Source organism: Marmota monax, unplaced genomic scaffold (genome assembly GCF_021218885.2).
Source record: "Marmota monax isolate L192 unplaced genomic scaffold, Marmota_monax_Labrador192_F-V1.1 WCK01_AAM20220418_F8-fsc00020, whole genome shotgun sequence".
NCBI classification, from domain to species: Eukaryota; Metazoa; Chordata; class Mammalia; order Rodentia; family Sciuridae; genus Marmota; species Marmota monax.
Window position 1 is genome coordinate 8,064,833 of NW_026692912.1, and position 12,934 is coordinate 8,077,766.

The 12,934-nt window shown below is 54.9% G+C and overlaps 1 protein-coding gene across 13 annotated transcripts in view; it reads left to right on the plus strand.

Moving 5' to 3' along the window:
- Positions 1–12,934, plus strand: part of Znf618 (zinc finger protein 618) — a 161,145-nt gene that overhangs the window by 82,751 nt on the left and 65,460 nt on the right. The gene's annotated exons all lie outside the window — the stretch shown is intronic.

The following is a 12,934-nucleotide window of genomic DNA, read 5'->3' on the forward strand; positions in this document are numbered from 1 at the left end:
CTCCTCCCCCCGCATCTGCGTGTGGATCTTGTGCCCTGCGCTGGGGTCATGCGCTTGGGTCCTGTGCTCCTCTCCCTCACTAGGTACCCCAGGTGAGGGCAGTGGGGCACTCCGAGGAGCCAGACCAGGGGTCCAGCTTCACCTTTGATGCTGGGAGAAGATGGGGGAGGGGTGGCCCTCAAGGAAAGCTGAGCTGTTGTCACCAGAAAGGAGAAGGAGATCCCGAGGGCCTAAGCTGGGGACAGCAACACAGGGGGCCCAGGTAAGTGCCTGGTCAGTGTTGGCACTAGTGCTGCTCCTATCGCAGTGCGGAGAGCAGAGCTGGAGTGACCAGGTGGCCTTTACTTGGGGCATGGGAAGCAGGAAGAAGGTAGTGGATGGGCAGGGAAGGTGGCTCTGTGGCACACACGTAGACTCTGGAATGGGCACTGGCATCCCCTGCTGGACTTCAGGGCAGATTGTGAATGCCCAGCGGGAAAGCCCTCGCTGTGGCCCAGGGAACAGCAGTGCTCTAAAATGTTCCTGGAGTTGTGTTGTGTTGTGTTTTAGGTCGGGGTTGGGGAATTAAGAGTGTTCTTTCTGTGGCCAGATAAATTTGGAGGTCAGTGGGTTGAGCGCAGAATCGAGTGGAGAAAGCACCAGTTCAGTCAAGCACACAGCCACTCTCTCTGGGGACACCAGCTCCAGGCCCCCTCAGTCCTGACTGCAGGTCCCACAAGTGCCTCAGAGTCAAACAGGTTTCTCTGCAGGGGGCGTTTCAGAGCCTTTAAAGAGCTAATGTTTGGGAGTCCTCAAGCTTCATTAACTGAGGGACATTTTTCCTGGGCTCATGCCGTGGAGCAAGCGTCTCTTGGAACACACTTAGGGAATCCACAGATGTGTTTGGCTCTGTGCGCCAGGAAGGTCACTCTGGCAGCATTTTGCAGGACGGATTGAAGTCCAGGACTCCAGACACCAGGCCCTTGCCACCCACAGGATGCTGCTGGCCTGGCAGATGTCTTCTGTTTCGAGGCCACGTGGTCTCTGATGTGTCTCAGCTCTGCCAGTGAGTGTGGAAGCAGCCAGGGGTGACCCACCCACGTGCACTCGGAAGGATGTCATTTGTTGGTTCTGAGACTGGATCTTGTTAGGTCCGAGGCTGTCCTTGAACTTGCGATCCTCCTGCTTCCTGAGGAGCTGGGATGACGGGCCCATGCCACCGTGCCTGGTGGGAATGCTCATTCTGTCTTCCCACTTTGGTGCCCTTTACCTTCCAGCCTGCGATTCCGTCCTCCCTTCAATGACGCTTTCCCCAACCTCCTTTTCGGGACACATGCCACCCAGCCTGTGGCCCTTGTCACCTGCCCACACAGCTGAATTATTTGTGTGTGTGCGGTTTTTCCCTTCCCTCTGGGAGTGGCAGCTTCCCAGGGCAGGGGCCATGTCTGTCTTGGGCAGCGATGTGGGCCTGGACCCTGGTAGGCCTGCAGATGTCAGTGGCAACCTGGGTGCCCAGTGTCCTGTGTCCTGGACCCCTGGTGGAGGAGTCCCTAGAGTGGTGAGTGGTGGATGGAGGCACTTGCTGGACCTGAAGTCAGGACTAGAAGTCCTGACTGGTGTCCCCACCCTGTCACTGTGCTTGTGGAACAGGGGAGGGGCTGCTCAGGGTCCTAAGGGGAGAAAGTGGCTGTGTGCTTGACGGAGCCGGTACTTCCTCCACCTGATGGTGGGCTCGGGCCAGGGTCTGGCCCACCACTGTCCTTCCTGCTGTGTTCGTTGGGCACTCGCTCTGTGTGCTGTGGGCTCCGATGGCCAGATGCTAATGTATTCACCCAGGAGACGTGTTAAGAGTGTCTGGGTGGTGGGCACAGTGGTGGGCCCACAGCAGTGAGCCACAAGATGAAGGTCCACCTTATCACAGTGGTGGGATGTCCTCACCTGACCTGAGTCTGCTGCCTGAGTCTCTCATAGGGGCTCTGCCTGGTGGTGGCGGGCAGAGGACAGCAGGCAGGTTTTCCAGTGGTGCTCGTGGCTGCCTAGAGCTTTGGGGTGAGTGTTCCCAGCCTGAGGCAGCAGTCCACAGGACGAGTGCGGAGATTGATTAGAGATGCCTGCTGGTCGGGGCAGGGGAAGGGGGGCATATGTGCCATCTCTTCTCTGAGGAGCCTAGGCTCTCCACAGCAGGTACATAGTGACTGAACCCATGTCATTGCCACGGGGCTGTAGTGCCCACCAGGAAGGCAGCACAAACCTGTGGGTTGGGTGTGACTTGAAGTGTGAAAGCACAATTGCCTTGAATAACGACTGTCATGTAGCCTGGCTCCACGTCCAGTTCTGAGCTAAGTGGTTTGCACGTATTCATTCATTTATTTATTGGGTGTTGTCTTCATAACAACCCTGCCAGGGAGGTGTTCGTAGCATTCCCACTTTATAGACAGGGAAGGCGAGGCGCAGGGGTCCGCGGGGCTAAGGCTGCTTCCCAGTCTGGCTCCTTGGGTGATGTGGCCTGCACTTCCCTACTCCACCCTCCTGCTTGTCCATGTGAAGTCAGCAGTTGACAGAGTTCCAGGAGCCCCTTAGGGGCCGGGGACTGTCAAGAAGGCTGAGCTCTGGGGGTGCTCCCAGGTGAGTATATTTTGATTGTGGGATTAAAACCAGTAGCGTTCTCTGAAAGGCCATCTCTGCGTCCTGAGGAGTGAACGACACACTGAGGCATCAGGAGAACTGTAGCAGTGGCCCTGGCCTTGCTACTAGTGGCTTTGACGCCCCCGGGTGGCTTTAGACCGGGGGATGCTCTGTAGGGCTTCAGAGCTTGTTTAGTCTCCGTTTCTGCTGAGAACCGGAGGTGTGGAGGCTCCCCAAAGTCAGAGTGAGGCTAGAGGGCCACAGGCAGGAGTGACCTGGGAGGACCCCCGCCCAGTCGGGCCTGGCTCCGGCCCTGCCTTGTCGCTCTGTTATTACACCAGGCGCTGCTTTCATCCCGCGCCACCTTTTGGCCTGGAACACGCAATTTTGTTATTTCTCCAGAGGGCCTCTGGCTGGACCCCAAGACCAACAGCACGGGCTGCGAAGGAATCAGTGTTAAATGGAGGGGACAAGGAGAGGTGTGTTCTGGATCTGAAGAGACAGCCGAGTGTGGCTTGGTTTACTTCCCTGTAACCCAGCCTGGGCGGATTTTACAAGACCAGGGACCCAGCACCCGGGGTCGGGGGTGACCTGGTGTGCAGGTCACAGCTCACGTGGCCAGGCGGCCGCTGAGCCTCGTTTACTCGAGGGCCTGGGCCTGGGGCCTCTGCGGGGAGGAGTTCTGAAGGAGTTGCTGTTGCAGGCTCCAGGGAGGAAGAGCGATGCCGGCTGCGAGCTGGAGGCCTCGGGCGGAAGGGCTCTGCAGGTTGTCCAGTCCCACCCTCTGATTTTAGAGATCAGGAAACAGGGCAGAGAGGTCACGTGATCCCTTGCTCCCTGGAACATTCTAGCTGCCTAAAGATGAGACAGGATCCTATAGATGGGAGGTTGGAGGGAAAAGATGGTGAAACCAAGTCTCACGCATTCGCTTCACAGGTATTTACAGAGGGCCTACTAAGCGCTACGTTCTGCCTTCGGTGCCAGGGATACAGCACTGAACAGAACAGAAAGCCCTGCCCCTGTGGAGTGGTGTCCTGGGGAGGGGGACAGATGATAGAAACACATAAACCATGTGCTCGTCAGTCACAGGTGCAGTGTAGGGGGACAGGGAGACCTGGAGAGGGTGCCATCTCTTTAATCTGGGAGGTCGGGAAAGGCATCTCTGGGAGATGTGAGGGACCGAGCCGGGAAGTCTGGGGAAGTGCCTTCTGGGCAGGGAGAACACCGGTGCAGGGGACATTCTTTGCCCCCAAGCAACCATGAGCACTGCAAGGCCACTGGACACCGTGCGCGGGCCTGTGCCATTACTGTGCATGAGATGGGGAGCCGCAGGACGTTTTGAGCAGAGAGGTGCCTTGATGTGACTTGGTTTGCAAAGGACCATCTCGGCTGCCGGGAGGTGAATCAACAGCAGAGGGCAAGGTGTTCCCAGAGCTGCTGCCTCGGTTCAGGACAGATGGCAACCGTGACGGGGGGCCAGCAGTGAGTGTCTGGAAGGCTGTCTCCAGGCCTGAGGGCTCCAGATTGAAGCCCACGTCCAGAAATGCACAGCCTCCTGTTCCGTCCTAGGATGGCCCAGACTGGGGTGGCCTTCCCTCCAGAGCCCCCACTCCCTGCCCTCTCTGACTGATCTGCTGGGCATCTTCCTCACTTCTCCACCTGCTGGGGCCCAAGCAGCTTGGCCCAGAGAGGAAGAGCTCAGACAGCCTGGGTGCAGATCCTGGTGCTGCCCATGGCCTGGTTGTGTGACCTCGAGTTGGTCACATAGCCTCCCTGCCTGTCAGTTTCCTCATCTGTAAAACAGGGATTGTGTCACTAGGACCACCTTCCCAGTGCTGTCAGTGAGGATTAAGTCTACTTACAGTGCGTGTACCTGCACACAGTGCCTGGACCATAGTAGGTGTTCAGTAAACACTCACTTTGATCACCACCATGCGGGCTGGATTCCTGGGAGAGGGCAGCCATGGGTGACAATTGGTTTCTCAGGGAGCCTGGACACAGGGAAGAGAGTGGGGATGGAGCATACTGATTGCATTGCTGCGGCAGCGAGGAAAGGTGTTAGGACGTTGGCTGTTACACTGCCTGAGGTCGGGGCCTCTGGGAATATGGAGCAGAGAGGAATGACGTGTTGTCATGACATCTGCTGTGGGAGGGCCAGGATCAGGTCTTGTAGTTTACACAGATCACATTGCCCCCCTCAGCCTCCCTTCTGAGGTTGTAACTGGTGTCGTTCTTTTTTTTTTAAATCAGGGATTGCCCCCATTGCCCCCAGGGAGCTTACCACTGAGCCACACCCCCAACCCATCTTTACTTTTTGAGTTAGGGACTCGCTAAGTTGCTGAGGTTGGCTTTGAACTTAGAATCTCCTGCCTCAGCCACCTGAGTCACTGGGATTACAGGTGTGCACCACTGTGGCTGTGCCTGACAGTTGGAATTGTTCTTTTTCAGAGTGAACTGAGGATAGACTCCTCTGAGGTCACTCTAATAGTAAAATGTCTTTGGAACTAGCTGAGTCTCACCCTTTAAGCCAAGGTCTGTACCAGTGGACCATTTAATCGTAACCACGTGTGTGTGGCTGCGTAATTATTCTTTAAATAATCTTCTTATTTGGCATTTGGTTTCCAACAATAAAATAAAAATCATCCTGAACAAATTAATTTCATTTGCACAAAATTTCACAGTCACACTCGGCCTAGTGCTAGTCAGTGGACAGTGTGGTACTCCCAGAACAAATTATTTGGAAACCGGGACCATTTCAGGCAGAGGACAGCCTCATCTTGACTCTAGGTTATGTTCCTGTGCATGGAGCTCAGATTCTATCTCCAACAATAGAGTCTCCCCCTGCTCAACTCTGAGCAAAGTTGGTCGACAAAACTCAAAACTGCAGGTTGATTCTAGGGGATTGTACCCTTATCCAGAGGGGCCAGAGACTTCCTTGGTGGGCAGAGTTCACCCTCTGCTTAACCAATTACCACTAACCCTAGGTTCTGTAGAAGAGGGCAGATTCTGGAAGATTCACAGGCAGCTTTAAATTTGCCCTTAGGAGACAGTCTTAGAAATGCAAACCACAATTCCTGTGCATAAAAATCCATGAGCCATTTCTTCTAAAGGGCACCTGAGCTTGGGTGGCCCAGCAAAGAGCATTGAGCTGGGGGTCTCTTGGGGAACTCTGCCCAGTCCCCCACCCAACTGAATTTGCTGGTGCTCCAGGAACAAACTCAGTTCTTCTCCTGAACCTGGGGATATCAGTTCAGAGCGCTCAGAATTTTGCCACGTCCTAAAGAGCCACCTTCAGTGGTTGCTGAGAGGCCCAGACCTGTTGCTTCTTGGGCCTATCATGCCAAAGGCCCTTGATCACAGAAAGCCTCTCCTGGCCCTCGCTGGCTGGCCGGCTCATGCCGGGCTTGAGCTTCCTCTGCACTCCACGCAGAGTGGCTGGTGAAGGAGGGTGGCGGGCTGCGCGGCCACCTTCTGCATTGTCCCTCCCTGCTCCTCCCACAGTGAGCCTGGCTTTGGGGTGTCCCGAGCCTCTCCCGCTCCTAGCTGAAAATCCCTCCCTTCCCTTCCTGTGTGAAATATTCTGTCGTTGTCCTGAGAGCTTGTCCTTTTCATAGTTGGACCAAGCTTTTCACATTTTGTCTGGTGAGGGCTTCGTGGGAACAGGAGCAAAGAGCATTAACAGGGTCCCTGTGGGGTCCAGTTGTCCCTTAGAATCTACATGTGACTGCTCCCGGGGCACCCCATGGATCCCGATCTGAGGGTGCTTGAGTCTCATAAAAAACAGCGCAGCGTTTGCACGGAGCCCGTGCATCCTTCTGTACCCCGAGATCACCTCTGGATTAGTTGTCACACCTAATGCAGCGTAAGTGCCGTGTGCGTGGTTGTTAGGCTGCTCTGTTTAGGGAGTAGAGACAGGAAGTCTGTGTTCAATACGGACTCGGGTTTCCCGAGTATTTTATGGCAGCAGTTGGTGGAACAGTGGAGGTGGGGCCCTGTGGATGGGGGGACCGGCTGGGCCAGGTGCTGTGTGGGCCTCCTATGCACCTGTCCTTCCATTCTCCGTTGGTTTTTAGTGTCACTCCTGATCTGCACGTGAGCAGAGGGAGGTTTGGGTGGGTTAAGGAAACTGCATCTCTCTTGAGTGCTGGACCTGTGGCCAAGAGAGTCCCTGTTGTGCATTCTGGGAAACTTGTTCTAGGCAGCAAGTGACCCTGGGCTGGGGCTCCCTGGAGTGCTCAGAGCTTTATGGCAGACCTCCGTGTGTCGCCCTCTGTCTTGAGGACGGCTGGTGGGTGGAGGGAGGCCAGTTGGAGCGGCAGGAGGAAGAAGCCCGTCGAGGACGGCGGGGTGTGGCGGGCGCATGGGCAGGGAAGTGGAGGAACAGGGTCCTGTTGAGGAGCTCGCGCCCCGCCACTCCTAGGAGGCGGTGGTCCAGGGGGTCCAGGTCAGAGCATAGACAGGGATAATGGCTCAGTCACAGTCTTGGCTGGAAGTCGCTGGTGGGCAGGATCACGCTGATCCTGCTTTCACACCACACGTGGGTTTGGGGACAGCCCCACTCTTTCCTCCCCGGTGCTGCCTGCCCGCTGTGGTCTGCAGGAGACCCTGTGTGTGCCCTGGAGGGTCTCTGCAGGACAGTGGACATGGGCCCTTCTGTGGCCTCCATTCCCCACCTGCGTGGTGAGGGGAAGCTGCAGGTGGCCTCGCCTCGCTCTGTGTGTGGACAGGTGTGCAGGGAGAACACGGGTGGCTGTCCACATGTTGCTGACAGGTCAGAGTCGCACCGCTGCCGGGCCACTGGAGAACCAAGGCCGTGTGCTATTACAATGCCGTCGGCGCTGATTCCTTCTAAAGACCTGGACTGGGCCCACTCCCGGGGGCCAGAGCACCTGCTGAGGAAGTCCCCGGCTGGAACTGCAGGGCCCACCTGGCGCATTCTAGGGTTCATGCCTTGTCGGGGTTGCCAGGGCCCTGCTTCCCCCACTTTAGGTTTCAATTAACCAGGGAATTTATTCTTGATATTTAAATCTTCATGTCGTCTTTCCAAAGTGCAGTATTACCCGACGTTGTGGCTGAGTGACACCGAGCATTGAAGAAAATTAAGTGCCTAAGAATCATCTCAAACTAATGATATATTTATGCATTGTGGGTTATTTTGAGTTTTAGACTGGTTAGAGTTGTTTAATAGGTTAATAGTTTCAATCTATTAATCTAATCTTTTCTACTTGACTATTTATTAAAATATATCAGCGATACACGACAGAAGTGGAAGTCACAGCTGGGGGTGACGGAGGAGGGGGTAACAGAGGAGCAGGTGACGTGTGCAGACTCCAGACTCGGGGGAGCGGCAGGTGCAGGGCCGCTCATCCCTCCTGCTGATGGCCTGTGTCTTGCTCCAGGAGAGAGGCTGAGGCGAGAGGCTGAGGCGAGAGGCTGAGGGGAGAGGCTGAGGGGAGAGGCGGAGCCTCCCTTCCTTCCTTCCCTCACTTCCATGCTGCTGTTTCGGGGTCTCCGTGTGCCTAGCCTGGCTCCCTGGAGCCAGCAGGAGGCAGGGAAGGCGGGCCCCATCTCAGGGAGCTCCTGGGGTGAAGTCATGTATTTGTTGGTTCATTCAACAGGTATTTCTATTGTTTTCTCAGTTCTTTTGAGAAGAGGAAGCCAAAATTGTCCAGATGGTTAGAAGTCGTAGCTTTGGAGTCGGGAGACCTGGTAGACTTGCTTCTGTCACTAGAAAGCTGAGAGACCAGGACAAAGGCCAACCCACGCTTCTGTGAGACAGAAACTGCCCTCTGTAGAAGGCGTCAGGCGGAAGGAACTCTGAGAGGGTGACTCCTTGGCCTAAAGTACCACACCTGGCGTGCTGCACATGCTCCATACGTCCTGGCGGTTCCTGTCACCGCTGTGTCACTCAGCTTTTCATCAATGGGACCAAAATACCCGACGAGAAAACCTAAAGGGGAAAAGTTTGTCTTGAGCTCACCGTTTCAGAGGTTCAGTCCATGGTCGGCCAACTCCATCGCTCTGGGCCCGAGGGGAGGCCGGGATCGCAGGGAAGGGCACGGGCAAGGAAAGCTGCCCGCCTCTCGGGAGCAGGAGGCAGAAGAGGGAGAGCACAGCGGCCAGAGCCAAGGCAGGTCCCCAAGGGCACTCCCCAGTGACCTGCTTCCTCCAGCTCTCCCCCCACCCAGATTATCCCGTCAGTGAGTTAATCCACAGGGAAGTTACAACTCTCATAATTTAATTTCACCTCTGGACATTCCTGCACTTTCTAACATGGACATTTTGGGGGCCACCACATCCAAACCATGACAGTCACTTTCCATGTTACTTGAGGGAGTGAGGGACAGTGGAGAAAGGCATTTCTGGAAGCAATGGTATGAGGATGCAGGCCCTGGACCTTTAGAGGGTCAGCCACCTGTCCCCTGAGGGCCTGAGTCTGTTCCTGTTGGTGTTGATCATGGTGACCTCCTGGGGTTGTGGCTCAGTGGGAGAGCGCTTGCCTGGCATGTGAGAGGCACTGGTTCTCAGCACCACATTAAATAAATAAACACATTGTGTCTAACTACAACTTAAAAATATTAAAAAGAAGAAGAAGAAGATGTCAGGATGTCACCTGGCGACCCTATCTTGGCATTTCAGAAAGTGGGAAATTTTAGGAAGTCTTCCATCAGACAGATAAGAGCAACTATCTGTTGAGGGCCACAGCCGAGTTGGGATGATGCATGGCATTTTGCCAGAGGGAGTAGTTGAGAGGTGACCAGTGAGCCATTGAGATGATGATGGTTATGTTAAGCTGTGTATTCAGTTGTATATAGACCTTTACTGTCCGGCAATAGGGCCCGGTGGAGAGCTGGGAGAGTTCCCGGGGAGTGTGCGAGGAGTGCTGGTGGAGTTCGGGCAATAAAGTTTCCTGTTTGAACATACAAGTGCTTTGTGGTGGCTCCGTGATTTGTGCCCAGCCAGACTGCGGCAACTTTCAAGGACTAAGCTGCACTTAGGAAACTGGCCTCTGCAGAACACCCCAGCCCCCGTTCCACTGAGGGCCATGTGAGCGAGGTGTCGCCCAGTTCTGAGTACTCACTGCTGCGCGTTCACCAAGCCGGGGACCATCGACACTTGCAGCAACAGAGATGGACTGCAGAGAGGGCCTGCTGGTGTCAGACGCGGCAGGTGCTGATGCTGACCTTACCTGGTTCACGGGGTGGACAGGCTCTTACTGACCATTGCCACCATGTGCTCTGGGCCGGTGAGACCAAGTCACATCCCTCTGCGGCTTGCACTCCAGTTGGGGAAACAGATGACAACATGGACGGGGTAATAGAGCATAGCTGGGTGAACGCTAGGACCATCGATGATTCAGCCGTCAGCCATGAGCCCAGGAGTGACCTGGTCTGGCTTATTAAACAGCATTGCTCTGGCCGCTCTCTCAGTCATAAATTGGGGGCCATGAACAGGGAGGAGAGAGCCTGGTCGTCAGGTGATTAGGGCAGGAGGGAGGGAGGGTGGCTCAAGCTGGAGTGGTAGCCGTGGGGAAGTGACAGTAGTCAGGGTCTGGCCATACTTGGCAGGTGGAGGTGACAGGATGTGCTGGTAGGTTCCTTAGTGGGGGTGAGAGAGAGGGAGGAGTTGGGGGCTGTCCCAGGAGATGATTTGAAGTGGAGCCGGCTACAGCTGCTGGGTCGTGGTGTCAGAGAGCCAGGGTTGAGTGGGGAGAGCACTGGGCCGGGGGCAGGACTGTCCTGTCTTGGCACAGAGTAAGGCAGAGCAGGTGCTCAGTTTAGGACCTGTGACATTTGAGGCACCCACGTGGCACTGAGTGGGGGTGTCAGGCACGTGGTTGTGGAGGTCTGGAGTTCTGGGGGTGGAGGTGACTGGAGGTGGAACTTGGGATTCACCGTCGTACAATTACTATTTGAAAGAATGAGCTTTCCTGAGATTATGGGGGTGTGGATAAAGAGGAGTTCTAGAACTGACCCTTGTGGCTGCCCACAGAGTCAGGAGGTGAGGAGGCCTCAGCAAGGGCACAAGAGTGGCCCCACAGTGGAGGCCTGGCCCTCGGTTGACCCAGAGCCAAGTGAAGAGAGTGGATCAGAGCAGAGGGCGGCTCTGTAAGGGCTGCTGGGGGGGGGGGGGTGAGCTGCATGGACAGGGGTCGGGGCCGTGGGTTTAACAGCGGGCGTCACAGGGGGCCTTAGAGGGGCAGCTCTGGGGGTGAGGTCGAGGCAACAGCCTCATTAGACTAAGGAGTACTGCCAAGGAGAGGGCCTGCCGCCGTCTGCAAGCAGATGCCAGTCAGTGGCACTGATCAGTGGGAGGAGGGCGTGGGGCATGGGGGGCTGGTCTGAAGTCAGCCTCCGCAGCAGGTCAACTGGGCCCTGGAGTTGTGCTGGGGTGTGTGTGAATTCATTTCACATTCCAGCGTCCGTGTATCTGTGGAGAGTAGCAAGCTCTGCCTCAGATGGTCGCCCTCTCTCTACGGAGTGGCGTCTTCTAATGAAGCTGAGTCTTGAGGCAGGTCAGCAAGGTGTCCATACACACTGGGATGGGAGGATTTCCCTCCCCTCGTGTTGTCTCGGGTGAGGTGCCAGAGTAATTGGCACCCTTGGGCGAAGGGCAGTGGTCCTCGGGCTGCGTCTAGAGGCGGAGGGGTCTGCACAGGAGCACAGCACACATCTGCTGGGTGACGGGCGGGCCTCTACCAGGGCTTTAGACTTCTCAGATTCCAGCCCACTCGTTGTGTTATTCAGATGGAAAGACTGAGTCCCAGCAGCCAGTGACAGGGTTGCATGGCTGTTGACCCTGCAGCTTGGGTTTCTGAGGCTGGAGGATCCCTTGAGCCTAGGAGTTCGTGACCAGTCTGAGCCACATAGTGAGTAAAACTTGAGTCCCGGAAAGGGCAGCCTAAGAAATTGACAGCAGAAATCAGAGTGAAGCTCAGGTGGCTGAGAATTGGTCATATTTACTGTGACTTGATAGAACAAGTGTCAGCATTTTGGGGTGGAATGTTGTAGAAATTGTGCCTAGAAACAATGTCATCTGACTCTGGGGCACCTGGCATCACCTGGGCCTCTTTCTCCAGCCTGCCCAGAGATAGCGTGACTTCAGGCCTCAGGTCCGTGGTTAAGTTATGTGGTTTGTTGTCTGAGGCTGCAGGGTTTAGTGGTAGCAGCAGACAGGAGCCAGAATTGCTTTTCAGACTAGGCTCGTCACCCTGCCATTTACTCACTTGTGAATGTTGAGTCGGGGTGTGGAAGTGAACAAAGTATGGGTCCTGTTCTGTGTTTTGGTTTCCCCATCTGGGCCCAGGCTCTGGTGGTGCCGGTTGTGATGGGGTGGGTATAAGCTCTTGAATTAGCAGGTAAAACACAGAGGAAGAGATTTGTTTTGAAAACCCTCCCCGGCAGACTTCAAGCACGTTGGACAGTCCAGACTCAGTAATGGGGATGCATAAGAACAAAATGAGCGAAAGCTGTGGGTAGCCGAGGGCAGTGGCTGATAAGCATTACTGTTCTCAAGCCATTTCTTCAAATGTAGTCCTATAGAATGTATGGGTTTCCTGTGGCTGCTCTAACAAATGACAATAGTTCCTGCTTCCCCACAGTTTGACTTTTTGCAATTTTAGAACTGTGGTCCAAAAATATTAGATGGAAAATTCCAGAAATAAACAATGTGTAAGTTTTAAATTACTTGTTATTCTGAGTAGCATGATGAAATCTCAATGGAGTCCTGCTTCGTTCGCTGTTCGTCCAGGGTATCCACACTGTATGTGCTACCTGCCCACTGGTTACTTCGTACCTCTCAGGTAAACTCTCTGACTAGTATCATAGTGCTTGTTCTCAAGTAACCTTTTATCACTTAATAATGGCCAAGAGTAGTGATTCGAAGGAGGCACTAGGGTATAAAACGTGGAAGGATAAATCAACTCTGGTGCTGTGAGGCAACACTAAAAAACAAGACAGCACAGAAAATTAAAAAAAAAAAACAAACCGTGTCTGTGGGTTGGGTGTGGTTACCATGGTTTCACACACCCACCTGGGGTCTGCGGTATGTCCCCCACAGGGAAAAGGGGCTGCTGTACCGTGAACTGGGTGACTTAAACCAACAGAAGTTTATTGTTTCAAAGTTCTTGGGACCATAAGTCTGAAGTCAAGTGTCCCCAGGGTGGTTCTGTCTCTAGTGGCCTCTGGGAAAAACCTGTCCCTGCTTCGGGTGGCCTTCAGCATTCCTTGGCTTGTGGCCGCATCACTGCATTCTCTGTCACTGCAGTGACACGGCCTCCTCCTCCTCCCTTTCCGTCTCAGGTCTCCCTGTCTTACAGTGACCCTCGGTG